The 13,982-nt window shown below is 43.4% G+C and overlaps 1 long non-coding RNA gene across 1 annotated transcript; it reads right to left on the bottom strand.

Annotated features, from left to right (window-relative positions):
- Window positions 1–2,090: 2,090 nt before the first annotated feature.
- Window positions 2,091–13,848, bottom strand: LOC141423999 (uncharacterized). Its single transcript, XR_012448784.1, has 4 exons — window positions 13,286–13,848; window positions 9,774–9,962; window positions 8,376–8,497; window positions 2,091–2,528 (listed from the first exon to the last, which is right to left on the bottom strand). It is a non-coding gene; the product is annotated as an uncharacterized lncRNA (long non-coding RNA).
- Window positions 13,849–13,982: the final 134 nt, after the last annotated feature.

Raw genomic sequence — 13,982 nt, 5'->3', positions numbered from 1 at the left:
CCTGGTCTCCAGCTTTAGTGCTGTCCCCTCAAATCCTCCAAAGGGACGCCCAGCCTCTCCCATCAGAATGAACCCTGCCTGGGATGCCCTTTTCCTGTCCCCTCAGGGACTGTTTGTGGCAGCAGGAAACCATTTCTAACTCAGTGCTCAGAGAAACAGACTCAACTCAGGCAACACTTCTTGGCTGAGCCAAGCCTATCCCTGTGCTCTGGTCATGTCCTGGGCATGTCCCTACCATCCACTCAGCACAGTGGGTGTCTCACACCCTTGCCAGGGTGCTCTCTTGGGACAGGAGCTGGCTCTTAGCCACCCCAGTGCACAGGGTAGTCAAGAAGAACTGATGTGGGGAAGGCTGGACTTGCTCAGGGCAGGGACTGAGCAGAGGTGAGCCACACTGCTGTGAAAAGTGTTTTATGTGGACAGAGATCCACGTAGACAGCATAATGGCCGCATGAGCCAAAGGAAGCTAATGCACAAGGAGGCTCCATGGAGGGGGTGGCATCTCAACAAGAACTTGGACACAGAGTGGGATTGGGACCTGCAGAGATGGGAGGTAGGAGCTTTCCAGATGATGGCACAGTGTGTGCAAAGGGAAAGAGGAGAGACGGGGCAAGCCCCAGGAGACTGAGAGAACCTGAGAAAGGACTGAGAGTCACTAAAGGACTTTGGTTTTTTTTTATATATATATTTTTCCCTCCCTCCCTCCCTTCCTCCCTCCCTCCCTCCCTCCTTTCTTGCCTTCCTCTATCCCTCCTTTCTTTCTCCTTCTCTCCTTCCCTCCCTCCTTTCCTTCAATAAAAGCTCCATTTTTATGCTGCCTCAATAGGGAGGCCACATTAAAATGTTGCAAAAAAAGGTGTTCCTGAAGCCTCCCTGAACACAGGCAAGCATTGTCCCTTTTTATAGGTTATTTTTTTAAAAAAGAAATCAGGCACCTCTATTTTTATTTTTTGCATTTAGGATTCATTAATAGCACAAAGGGGTTTCATGTGGAAATTCCATATACACATGCAGTATATTTTAAGCTAATTCACCCTGCCATTATATTCCTACTAAAGGACTTTGGAGGACTGAGTCAGGGAGCTAGTGAGATGCACAAAACCAGGATGCAGCAGTGGATATAGGACAGGATGTCACTAAGCCACAGCAAGGCAGGCAGGACACCCTGTCAAGCCACAGTGCAGAGGGCTGGGCACCTTTCCTGCCTCTCTGCACCCTCCAGTTCTGCCCCTCTCACCCACCCCTCCTTGCTCTGACAAGTACCTTCCCAAATGCTATTGTTCTGAAAACTGCCAGGGAAGCCATAGTTAACCCACTCTTGTTACAGATCGAACTTCTGCTTGCAGATGGAAGCACCGTGAGCAGATGGGGCAGGAAGTGCAGGAGAGAATTCAATGGACTCTCTCTTAATATTGGGATGTAACTGAGGTGCCTGAGGGGGGAGGCCTTCCAGTAGGAAAAATCCCAAGTCACATGACCAGAAGCATAACAGAGCATCCCTAAAACGTTAAGACTGACAACAATGACCTGGTCCTTATTCATCAGAAGGCCAAATGGTCACAACTTCCCCAAAATTTAGCCCTGCGAATCCATGAGAAACCTGGAATAAAACCCAGGCCTCCCAGTTCTAAAAGCAAAACGTGGAAAATTTGGTTCTCTCCTGTGGAACTGAGTCCCTGTCTCCTGTGGCTGAGTGGGTGTGGTCCTGACTCCTGTATCCCTCTGGGCCTGCAGGAGATGTTGGAGATTTGGGATGTTACCTTCCTGGCTGAGTTCTCTCTCTCTCTCTCTCTCTCTCTCTCTCTCTCTCTCTCTCTCTCTCTCTCTCTCTCTCTCTCTCTCTCTCTTCCTCTCTCTTTCTCTACCTATGTCTTGAGACTCACACTCATCAGCCCTGCGACCTGGAGGAAGAAGAAGAGAGGGATCAGTGAGCAAGACCTAGGAGCCTAGGAGCCAGGACAATTGTAACGAAATTGCTTTCATTGTTTCTAATTATTACAAATACATATTATTACATTGACTGATAAAAAATCAGAATTCATAAAAATAACAACTTTAATAATTCATCATTACAAATATCATGTGTTATATTTTTTAAGGAAATGTTTCCATGAAGACAAGATACAATATTTCATATAAGTTTTGTAGAAGGTAGATGTAGTCCAGTGTCGGCAAGATCAAGGCTACAAACAGGTCAGTGGCGCTCTCCTTGGTGTTGAATGTGGCCAGTGAGCTGAAGCACCTCTCAGGCAGATGGGCAGGAAGGCCTCGCCTGACTGCATGACAAGCCATGGGAGCTTCCACAGTGTTTGCATTTGAGTTCCTAGCTCGGTGTGTCTCTCCTCTTCTTACTCTTGGTAAACACAGGGGTCATTTCTTATCAAGTCCCCGTGGAAAGCTCTCCATGAGGAAATGTTCCACCAAGCTTGGCCAAACTGGGTCTTCCCTCCCAAGGCCCCACAGCGCCATGCAAAACTGTCTTTGCTTTACAATGCTGTCGTTATCACCTGGGGCCTCTGAATATGGATCTGAAAAGAGAGGCAGATTGAGGTGAGGGTTGGGCCCTTGAAAAATCTGGTTTTGGGGGCATAAGAGCCTTGGGCCTAAGGCTATGCTCATCCTTGAACTTGTCCTATTACCTGGAGTCTAGTACAAACTGTATCTTCTCTTCCCAATCATACAAGCTTACAGGCAGTCTGGCCAGGGATGTCATTTTTGCCCCCTCATCCCAAGGCTCTCTGTCTAGGAAGTACAGCAGCTGAAGCCAACACTCTTGGTATTTCTTCTGCACCCAAATATCCATATTAATTTGGTCATCATGGATGGCTATCCTTTCCAAGTGGCAAATGCTGGCCTTAGTCCTAAGAGGACAACCTGACATTATGTATTTCTTCAGTGACATTATAGCTTTATCTACCACATGGCAAAAATGTTTTGGCTAAATTTAATCAAGACTAGACCTGACCTTCACTTTATAGGAATTTCCAAAGATTGAGAGACAAGTTAAATGACATCATGAGGACAGAATCAGACAAATCTGAGTGTGGGACTCTCTAAAAGACAACCATCCTGAGCTATTTAAAAATACAATATATTTTTTAAAAAGCAGGAGGCAATTTGAGATGAAAAGACCAAAGAGGCACAACAAAAGTTGGTGAGTGATGTTTGCTGCATGTATGTCTGAAAAAAGGGTTGGTGGCATGGCTCTAGTGGCAGACTGCCTGCCTACCAAGTGTGAGACCCTGAGTTCAAACTCTACTACTGTCAAAAAAATAGTTATTATAGGCCAGTTGGGAAACTGGACATTGGATGCTGTTGTGCTGCAATAATGGTTTTGGTGAAATAACGTTTGCAACTGATTGCCAAGTGGTCCAGCAAAGATTAGATGGCTAGATAGATATGAAGAAAGAAAATATAACATGTTAGCATTGGATGGGACATAGAAGTATTTACTGTATCATTATTTTTACACTGACATGTGCTGAAAAATTAAAATAACTCAGAGGTACATGCCTGTAATCCCAGTTCTCGGCAGTCAGAGACAGGAGGATCACAAGTTCAAGACCATCTGGGCACCAGTGGCTCAAACCTATAAACCTAGCTACTCAGAAGACAGAGATCAAGAGGATCGGGGTTTAAGCCAGACCTTGGGAAATAGTTCACGAGACCCTATCTCAAAAATACCCAAAACCAAAAAAAGGGTTGGTTCAAATCCCCAGTACCATTAAAAAACAAAAACAAGTTTGAGACCAGTCAGAGCAACCTAGCAAAACCTCGTCTCAAAAATAAAATAACCCTGGCAAAACAGACTAAAATGAGGAGAGAAAAAACACAAATTAGTACAATCAGGAATGCAAAAGGGGAGATAACAACAAACACCATGGAAGACCAGGAAATCATCAGAGACTACTTTGAGAACCTATATTCAAATAAATTTGAAAATCTTAAAGAAATGGACAGATTTCTAGATACATATGATCATCCAAAACTGAACCAAGAGGAAATTAATCACCTGAATAAATCTATAACACAAAATGAAATTGAAGCAGCAATCAAGAGTCTCCCCAAAAAGAAAAGTCCAGGACCTGATGGATTCTCTGCTGAATTCTATCAGACCTTTAAAGAAGAACTGATACTAACCCTCCTTAAACTGTTCCACGAAATAGAAAGGGAAGGAAAACTGCCTAACACATTTTATGAAGCCAGTATTACACTTATCCCAAAACCAGGCAAAGACACCTCCAAAAAGGAGAACTATAGGCCAATCTCCTTAATGAACATTGACGCAAAAATCCTCAACAAAATAATGGCAAACCGAATTCAACAACACATCAAAAAGATCATTCACCATGACCAAGTAGGCTTCATCCCAGGGATGCAGGGGTGGTTCAACATATGAAAACCAATAAATGTAATAAACCACATTAACAGAAGCAAAGACAAAAACCACTTGATCATCTCAATAGATGCAGAAAAAGCCTTTGATAAGATCCAACACCATTTCATGATAAAAGCTCTAAGAAAACTAGGAATAGAAGGAAAGTTCCTCAACATTATAAAAGCTATATATGACAAACCTACAGCCAGCATTATACTTAACGGAGAAAAACTGAAACCATTCCCTCTAAAATCAGGAACCAGACAAGGATGCCCACTATCTCCACTCCTATTCAACATAGTACTGGAATTCCTAGCCAGAGCAATTAGGCAAGAAGAAGGAATAAAAGGAATACAAATAGGTAAAGAAACTGTCAAAATATCCCTATTTGCAGACGACATGATCCTATACCTTAAAGACCCAAAAAACTCTACTCAGAAGCTTCTAGATATCATCAATGGCTATAGCAAGGTAGCAGGATATAAAATCAACATAGAAAAAACATTAGCATTTCTATACACTAACAATGAACAAACTGAAAAAGAATGTATGAAAACAATTCCATTTACAATAGCCTCAAACAAAATCAAATACCTAGGTGTAAACCTAACAAAAATGTGAATGACCTCTACTTGAAAACTATAAACTTCTGAAGAAGGAGATTGAGGAAGACTATAGAAAGTAGAGAGATCTCCCATGCTCATGGATTGGTAGAATCAACATAGTAAAAATGTCAATACTCCCAAAAGTAATCTACATGTTTAATGCAATTCCTATCAAAATTCCAAAGACATTCATTAAAGAGATTGAAAAATCTACTGTTAAATTTATATGGAAACACAAGAGGCCACGAATAGCCAAGGCAATACTCAGTCAAAAGAACAATGCAGGAGGTATCCCGATACCTGACTTCAAACGATATTACAAAGCAATAACAATAAAAACAGCATGGTACTGCCACAAAAACAGACATGAACACCAGTAGAACAGAATAGAGGACCCAGATATGAAGCCACACAACTATAACCAACTTGTCTTTGACAAAGGAGCTAAAAATATACAATGGAGATATAGCAACCTCTTCAACAAAAACTTCTGGGAAAACTGGTTAGCAGTCTGCAAAAAACTGAAACTAGATCCATGTATATCACCCTATACCAAGATTAACTCAAAATGGATCAAGGATCTTAATATCAGACCCCAAACTCTTAAGTTGATACAGGAAAGAGTAGGAAATACTCTGGAGTTAGTAGGTATAGGTAAGAACTTTCTCAACGAAACGCCAGCAGCACAGCAACTAAGAGATAGCATAGATAAATGGGATCTCATAAAACTAAAAAGCTTCTGTTCATCAAAAGAAATGGTCTCTAAACTGAAAAGAACACTCACAGAGTGGGAGAAAATATTTGCCAACTACACATCAGACAAAGGACTGATAACCAGAATATATACGGAACTTAAAAAACTAAATTCTCCCAAAAGTGATGAACCAATAAAGAAATGGGCAAGTGAACTAAACAGAACTTTCTCAAAAGAAGAAATTCAAATGGCCAAAAAACACATGAAAAAATGCTCACCATCTCTAGCAATAAAGGAAATGCAAATTAAAACCACACTAAGATTCCACCTCACCCCCGTTAGAATAGCCATCATCAGCAACACCACCAACAACAGGTGTTGGCAAGGACGTGGGGAAAAAGGAACCCTCATACACTGTTGGTGGGAATGTAAACTAGTACAACCACTCTGGAAAAAAATTTAGAGGCTACTTAAAAAGCTAGACATTGATCTACCATTTGATCCAGCAATACCACTTTTGGGGATATACCCAAAAGACTGTGACACAGGTTACTCCAGAGGCACCTGCACACCCATGTTTATTGCAGCACTATTCACAATAGCCAAGTTATGGAAACAGCCAAGATGCCCCACCACTGATGAATGGATTAAGAAAATGTGGTATCTATACACAATGGAATTCTTTGTAGCCATGAAGAAGAACAAAATGTTATCATTCGCTGGTAAATGGATGGAATTGGAGAATATCATTCTGAGTGAGGTTAGCCTGGCCCAAAAGACCAAAAATCATATGTTCTCCCTCATATGTGGACATTAGATCAAGGGCAATCACAGAAAGGGGCCTGGACTTTGAGCACATGATAAAAGCAAGAGCACACAAGGGAGGGGTGAGGATAGGTAAGACCCCTAAAAAACTAGCTAGCATTTGTTGCCCTTAATGCAGAGAAACTAAAGCAGATACCTTAAAGGCGACTGAGGCCAATAGGAAAAGGGGACCAGGAACTATAGAAAAGGTGAGATCAGAAAGAATTAAGCTAGAAGGTAACACACACGCACAGGAAATCAATGTGAGTCAATGCCCTGTATAGCTATCCTTATCTCAACCAGCAAAAACCCTTGTTCCTTCCTATTATTGCTTATACTCTCTCTACAACAAAATTAGAAATAAGGGCAAAATAGTTTCTGCTGGCTATTGAGGGGGTGGGGGGAAAGTGAGGGAGCGGAGTGGGTGGTAGGGGAGGGGGTGGGGGCAGGGGGGAGAAATGACCCAAGTCTTCTATGCACATATGAATAATAAAAAAAAATTCAGATGTTGTGATGGTTAATCTTGATTGTCAGCTTGGTTGGATTAGAAGATCAGTAAAGAAACCTCTGGGTGTGCCAACTCTGAATGTGGGTGACACCAGTTTTACAGGCTGGGGACCTGGATAGAATAAAAGGGGAAAAGGGAGAGAGCCAGCTTGTGCAGTCTCTCTCTCTCTCTCTCTCTTTCTCTCTCCTTCCTGGCCAGCATGAAATGAACTGCTCTGATCCACTATGTCCTTCCTGCCATGATAAACTGAAGCCTCTGAAACCGTCAGCCAAAATAAACCCTTCATCCTTTAACTTGCTATGTTAGATATTTTGTCACAGTTATGGAAAGTGCCACGAGTACAGATGTTAAAGCTGTAACCCCCAAACTCAGAATGTGACTGCCTTTGGAATTAAGGCCTTTAAACAGGCAATGAGATTAAAATAAGGCTGTTGAAATGGACCCTAATCCAACCTGACTGGTGTCCTTATAAGAAGAGGAAATTGAGGTTGTAAATTTCAGCACTCAGGAGGTTTAGGCATAGAATGGTGAGTTCGAGGCCAGTCTGGGTTACATAGTGAGACCCTGTCTCAAAAAAAAAAAAAGGAAATTTGGACAAATAGCTGGGTTATGCACACAGAGAAAAGGCCATGTGGGGACACAGCAAGGAGGCTGCTATTGGGGCTGGTGAAGTGGCTCAAGAGGTAAAGCAAGTGTGAGGCCCTGAGTTCAAACCCCAGTACTGCCACCCCCTTGCACAAAGAAACTGGTAGCTATCAGTAAGCCAAAGAGAAATAAACCCTGCTGATGCCTTGGTCTCAGATTTCCAACCATCACAGCTGTGAGTGATAACTTCTGTTCAGTCACGTAGTCCGTGGTCCTCTGTCATGACAGACCTCAAAGGTACCACATGCATGGTTACAATGGCCTTTATAATCGTGACTATTGCTTCTGCTCCAAAGTCCCTCTTCTTAGCATTACCTAGCTCTGTGATGTTGACCATTCATACTCAGAAATTCCAGTATAAATTATTTTCATCTCAAAGGCAAGGGGCCACTGTGTCATGAAAGAGGTCCCATTTGGGGCCTGCTGTGCCTTTCTGTGGAACATCAGAAAGGCTGAGGATGGCTGCCCCATCCCATAGCACCCCACAAACACACTCATAGACACTCATCCTCATCCCCAGTCACTGGTATACTGGCCAAATGGACAGATCCTTCCTAGAGATCAGCCCCGCCCTGGCGCCCCCCAAAGCCCCCAGGCTCTACAAGCCCTGAGAATTTGGGGGGAGGGACTGAAAAACTCACACCCTTCTAACAAGGGAATGGCTTTTAGCTTTCTTAATCCCTCCAGGGTCCTCCCTGGGGGCAACTGAGCGGCCCTGGGTATGTGCTGTCCCAGGTTTACCTCTTCTGAGAATGTCTCATTGAACTTTTTAAATTCCTCAGAAGACCGGTTCTGAAGCTCATCGTGGTACACCTGGTTAGTGACTGTCACGGTCAGTTCCACTTGGGCAGAGACTGTCTGGTCTACAGGGGAAAGAACAAAGCACCACTCAGAGAGCAAAACACCCCCTCCCGAGCTCCTGTTACAGAGGTCTGCACCCCAGCAACCCCACCATGGGTGTAGGAGAGCCAGGCTCCCCTGACACTCAGTGCCCTGCAGGAAAGAGGAGACACCATACTCAGGGCTTACAGATGGAGGCTGAGGGACCTTGAGGCTTAAATTCTCATACGATACTCCTCACGCTTTGGTTTCTGCTCCAGCATACCCAGACGCTCCTTGGTTTATGACGGGCTACCTCCTGATAAGCCCATCATAATTGAACATATAAATTGGAAAGAAATTTAATCCTTCTAACTTAACAGGGCACACTGTAAAGTGCTGGTTGCTTCCTCTTGTGAGCGTGCAGCTGCCTGGGAGGTGAAGCTAAGCATAGTAAGAAAGGATGGTGCCACAATCATTAGTCCAGCTAAAGATTCACATTCAATTTTTATTTGGCAATACTGGAGTTTGAACTCAGGGCCCTGCATTTGATAGAGAAGCACTCTGCCACTTGAGTTATACCTCCAGACCTTTTGCCTTTAAGTTATTTTTCAAATAGTCTTGCGTTTTTTGACCAGACCAGCCTCATATTGTGATCTTCTTATCTATACCTCTTGCAGGTAGGATTGCAACCATGTACCACCATACTCAGCTTATTTGTTGAGATGGGGGTCTCACTAACTTTTTTCCCAGACTGACCTCAAATCATGATCTTCCCAATCTCCAACTTCCAAAATCTGGGATTATAAGCATTAGCTACTGCACCCAGAGTATATTCAAAATCTAAAGTATGATTTGCATTGAACTTGCATTGTTTGAGGATAAACATAAGTCAAAAAGTCCTGTTGAAACATCTTATCTTGGGGACCTTCTGTCCTTGTTTTTCTCGTGAGACAGGATCTCACTATGCAACCTGGGTTGGTCTCATACTCTCAATCCTCCTTCCTTAGCCTCCCGAGTTCTGGGATTACAGATGTGTACCACCATGCCAGGCCTTGAAGTCATTTGTTTTGGGTGATTTTTATGTAAAATTCAGTGACAAATTTGTATTTTGTTCCAAAATATAGCTTGTTGATTTATTCATTTTCAATATTTAATGTTTCATGTTTAATGTTTTTAACTCTTTTACTACTACCTTGGGGTAAAAAGTCCCAGAAGAGACCAGATTCTTGAATCATGATGGGGCAGGAGCAGGGGTTTGATGTGGGTTGCTGGTCTAGGTGTTGGGGAGAGGAGGGTCCTCCCTGGGGTCTCACTTACCTATCTCAATGCTGTCAACCACTTCCTCACACCTTGGTCCATAGTAGAGGCTGGTGCACTGGCACTTGAGCCCATCCCAGAGGCCTCCATTCTGGCAGACATTGATCAGAAATTGGCATCGCTCTCCTGTGTATGCATCAGGGCAAACACAGCCACCTCCTATCCACTGTCCTCCATTGGAGCAGGTCCCTGAAAGAGACAACTAGTCAACCACACATACTCGATCAGCATATTAAATGTGTTTTCAAAGACATTGTCTGCTTTGATACTGTCATGAGACCCTGGGGGACACAGGATAGTCAGTGTCATCCTCACTTTACACACAGGAGAAGAGACATGAATATAGGCTGAGAGGGCTGCCCAAGGATCCAGGTAGAGGAAGACTTGACTCGTTCTTGGAGTCCAGCATGCTTTACTTCAGCTCAGAAATGTGAGGGAAGAGAAATCTGTTGTTGTGAGAGGCATGCCAACCATCATGGCTGAGAAAAATGAAACAGGAGGCAGAGACTAAGTGAATCCAGGAGAAAGTGGCCTTATGAGATTGTACAGGACTGAGAGTGAACATTGTCATTGTCCCTCAATACATGCTGCAGAAGACCTTGCACTAGCACTTGTTATGGCCACAATTGTTCGTGATTACTTTCTACTTCCTGGGACATGGAGAAGGAGGGTGGAGTATAGATGTGTTGAGATGATTATCCACAACTCTTGATCGTGCATGTGGATCCATCCAGAAAATCTAAAGCTGTCTTTGTGTATTCTTGAAAAATCACTGTGCTTGTGTAGAACAGTATTCAGGGTGCATTTTGTCTGGGGAAGCACACAAGGCATGGGTGTACTCTGCAAAGACCTGTCTTATCTTGGCTTTCTGTTCTTCTCCAAACTCAGAGAGCCAGGGCCACAGACATGACAGTCACATCATGAAACCTCGTCTCTGCTCCAAGATCCTCAGGAAGATGGAACAGAGAAGTCAAGGGTCCTGAGCATACTGGAGACACATAAATCCTAAATCATCCCTGCATCCCATCCAACTTTCCCTACCCCATCTCCATTCCTTCCTCTCTTCCTCCTCCGCTCTCTACCCTTTCCTACTGAAGATGGATGACCTCATCTAGGTGCACAAGCACAGGTTGGTGAGTTGCTCCTAGGGTGTATTCACCTGTGCCCAACAATCTAAAAGGAAGACCAGCCTCTGGGGAACAGAAGGACAGAAGTGGAGATCATCTGCCTTTAGATAGGTGACCAACACCAGATTTTGGACCCAGCAGAAGTATACCTACCTGATATTTTTCTGTAGAACACCTACTATGGTTTGATTATGATTTGTCCTCCAGAGGTTCATATGCTGGAAGCCTGGTCCCCAGTTGAGTGATTCTGAGGGGGTGAAACCCTTAGGAGGTGGGGCTGGTGGAAGGCCATTAGTTCATGCAACACCCTTTCTTCTTCATGCATGTGTTAATGCTGGTCTCTCAGAGAGGACTGGGTCTCACAAGAGTGGGTTCATTCCTTCAAAATGCTTGTTACAAACTAATGAGGCCAGTTGCTCTCCAGCCTCTTCCTCCCTAACTGCACACGTGCCCCTTCTGCATGTACTTATGTCCCTTTCCACTTATCCACCAAGTTATGCTGTTCCTAGTGGGACCCTTGCTAGAAGCCAGCTCCATGCTGTTTGGTACTTCCAGCTAACCAATTTATGAGTCAAAATAAAGTTTCTTTATAAATTACCCAGCATCAGGTATTCCATTATAGCAACACAACACAGACTAGGTTGATACTTATAAGGCTTCCTGAGAATACGAGGCCCAAATTGCCCATCTAAAGATGCTCAGGTCCTTTGTATGAGAACCAGGAGCTGAACAAGACAAAGAGACACTGAAGAGAAACCAGAGTACTTAAGTAGAGCTTAACAAAAGAAGAAATCACAAAGCTCTGAAAAAGTGTAGAAGCCCAAAGAGGAGGAACTGTCCTTTATCTCCATCAATTAAAGATTGATTGAGTAATGTCCTTGGAGGGACATTGAGTTTAGCCTGCAGGGGTATCCATAATAAATCTAAGTCAATCAGTGAATGTACATAATATATGATATATAATAGAAAAACATCACATGAAATTCTAAAAAAATGGGAAAAAGTAAAACTAATTTTAACAAGAGCACCAACAGTCAAATGAAAATTCTAGATGCCAAGAAAGAAAAAGGAGACAAGAAAAAGGATTCCCTGACATGCATGCAGGTAGAGTCTGGCTTGGTAGAAGTGAAGAAACATTTTACAAGCCTAGGCAAAACAAAAGTTGTGTACCAAGAATATATTCAAATATTATTGGAAATAGTCATGAAAACATCATACTTACATATGCAAGAAAAATCAAGGAGGAAAAACCACTAAAATATGAGAAAACCAAATAAAGCATTTGGAGTTCATCACATTATGGCCAAAAAAGGCAATGCAAGAGAGAATTTCAGAGTACAAAAGGAAAAAACAGGACATGTGACCAGATTAATGGGAAAAAGCATAGAAAAAGACACAAAATATACTCGCTAAAGAAAAAAGAAAAAAGTGATGCATTTCCATGACTTAAAGATTTTATATAGTAGAAAAAAGACAGCACAAGTTGCTAAAGATTAAGTACAAAGCTAAAGGAGGTAGGGATGGAAAATAAACAGGAGTGAGATTGAAAATGCAGGATTAAATAACTGAATACCACAAAAATTAAAATAATAGGATGAAATAAATCATTGACCTGTTGTAGATGTTGGAATTTTAGTAGTTGGAACAGGGATGGTTGTCATTGACACAGTAGAGGCAACAGTGTAATTTGAAGATGTGGTCATTGTGGTGGAAGCAAGCAACACTCGTGGTGCTAGGATTAACTCCAACACTTGTAGTGGTGACAATTGAAGGACTAACAGATATAGTACTGCCAGGGGGATTAGTAAAAGTAATGCATTCCTTTGTAGAAGTGGATGAAGGCAGGGTGGTAAAAGAGGTGCTCTCAGCAGATGTGGTTACTGGGGTGCTGCTGACTACAGTGGTTTCAGCAGGAGTGGTAAAGGGTGTGGTCACCTCAGTAGAAGTTGTCCCAAGAGTGCTGCTGACTAGAGTAGTGGATAATGGAGTGCTTCCTACTGTAGGTGGATGGACAGTAGTGCTGGTTACTTCCAAAGTAGTAGATGAGCTAGCTTCCACAGTAGTTCCCACCCGTGTTGTGGTAGCAACAGGAGTAGGTGAGGATGTGCTGACCTCAGGGGAAGTGTCAACCCAAGTGCTGCTCATGAGAGTAGGGGATGACAGAGCATTGCCTTCTGTTGTTGCAGTAACAGCTGTGGTAGTGCTTTCTGAAGCTATAGAAAATGAGGTGGATTCAATGGAAGTCCAAACAGGTGTGGTGTTATTAACAGGAGTGCTAACGTCTGTGTCAGGTAAGTAGAGGAGCTCACTGGGGTGCTAAAACCTAGAGTACTGGATGACAGTGTGCTCCTGTCTATTGTAGGAATGGAGGTGCTCGATACTTACAGTGTTGTGGGTGTGCTAGCTTCAGTAGTGGTTCCCAAAGGTTGTCAGGTGTTAACAGGGGTGCTGTAGGGAGTATTGATCTCAGTGGAAGTGGTAAAAGAAGGTGTGATGACTAGAGGAATGGGTGATACAGTGCTTTCTTCTGTTGTTGGAGTAACAGAGTTGATAGTGCCTTGCACAGTTGAAGGAGAAGAGCTGGCTTGAGTAGAGGTCCAGACAGGTGTGGTAGTTTCAAAAGGAGTGGTTGTGTGGTCACCTCAAGGAAGTGCTTCGTAGGGTACTGATGAATACAGCAGTGAATGACAGTGTTCTCCCTTCTGCTATTGGAGGAACACTAGTGCTGATTACTCCCACAGTTAAAGATGGGCCAGCCTCTGTAGTGGTTCCCACAGGTGGGGTGTCATCACCCAGAGTGCTCCAAGGTGGGATAACTTCTGTGGTGCTGCTGAGCGATGTGGTGCTGACTCCACTAGTGATGATGGTGTGGTCTTTTCTGTTGTTGTAGGAACAGGAGTGCTGCTTACTTCCACGGATGTAGATGTGTCACAGCCTCTGTACTTGTTCCCACAGGGGTAGTGGTGTCAGCAGCAGTGCTGGATGGTGTGCTGATCTCTGTGGAAGTGGTGAACAAGGTGGTACTGGCCACGGTAGTGGATGAGGGAGTGCTTCCTTCTGTTGTGAGCGTGACAGGTCTGGT

The sequence above is a fragment of the Castor canadensis genome, chromosome 6 (genome assembly GCF_047511655.1).
Source record: "Castor canadensis chromosome 6, mCasCan1.hap1v2, whole genome shotgun sequence".
NCBI classification, from domain to species: domain Eukaryota; kingdom Metazoa; phylum Chordata; class Mammalia; order Rodentia; family Castoridae; genus Castor; species Castor canadensis.
This window is presented reverse-complemented; position numbering and strand designations above follow the sequence as displayed.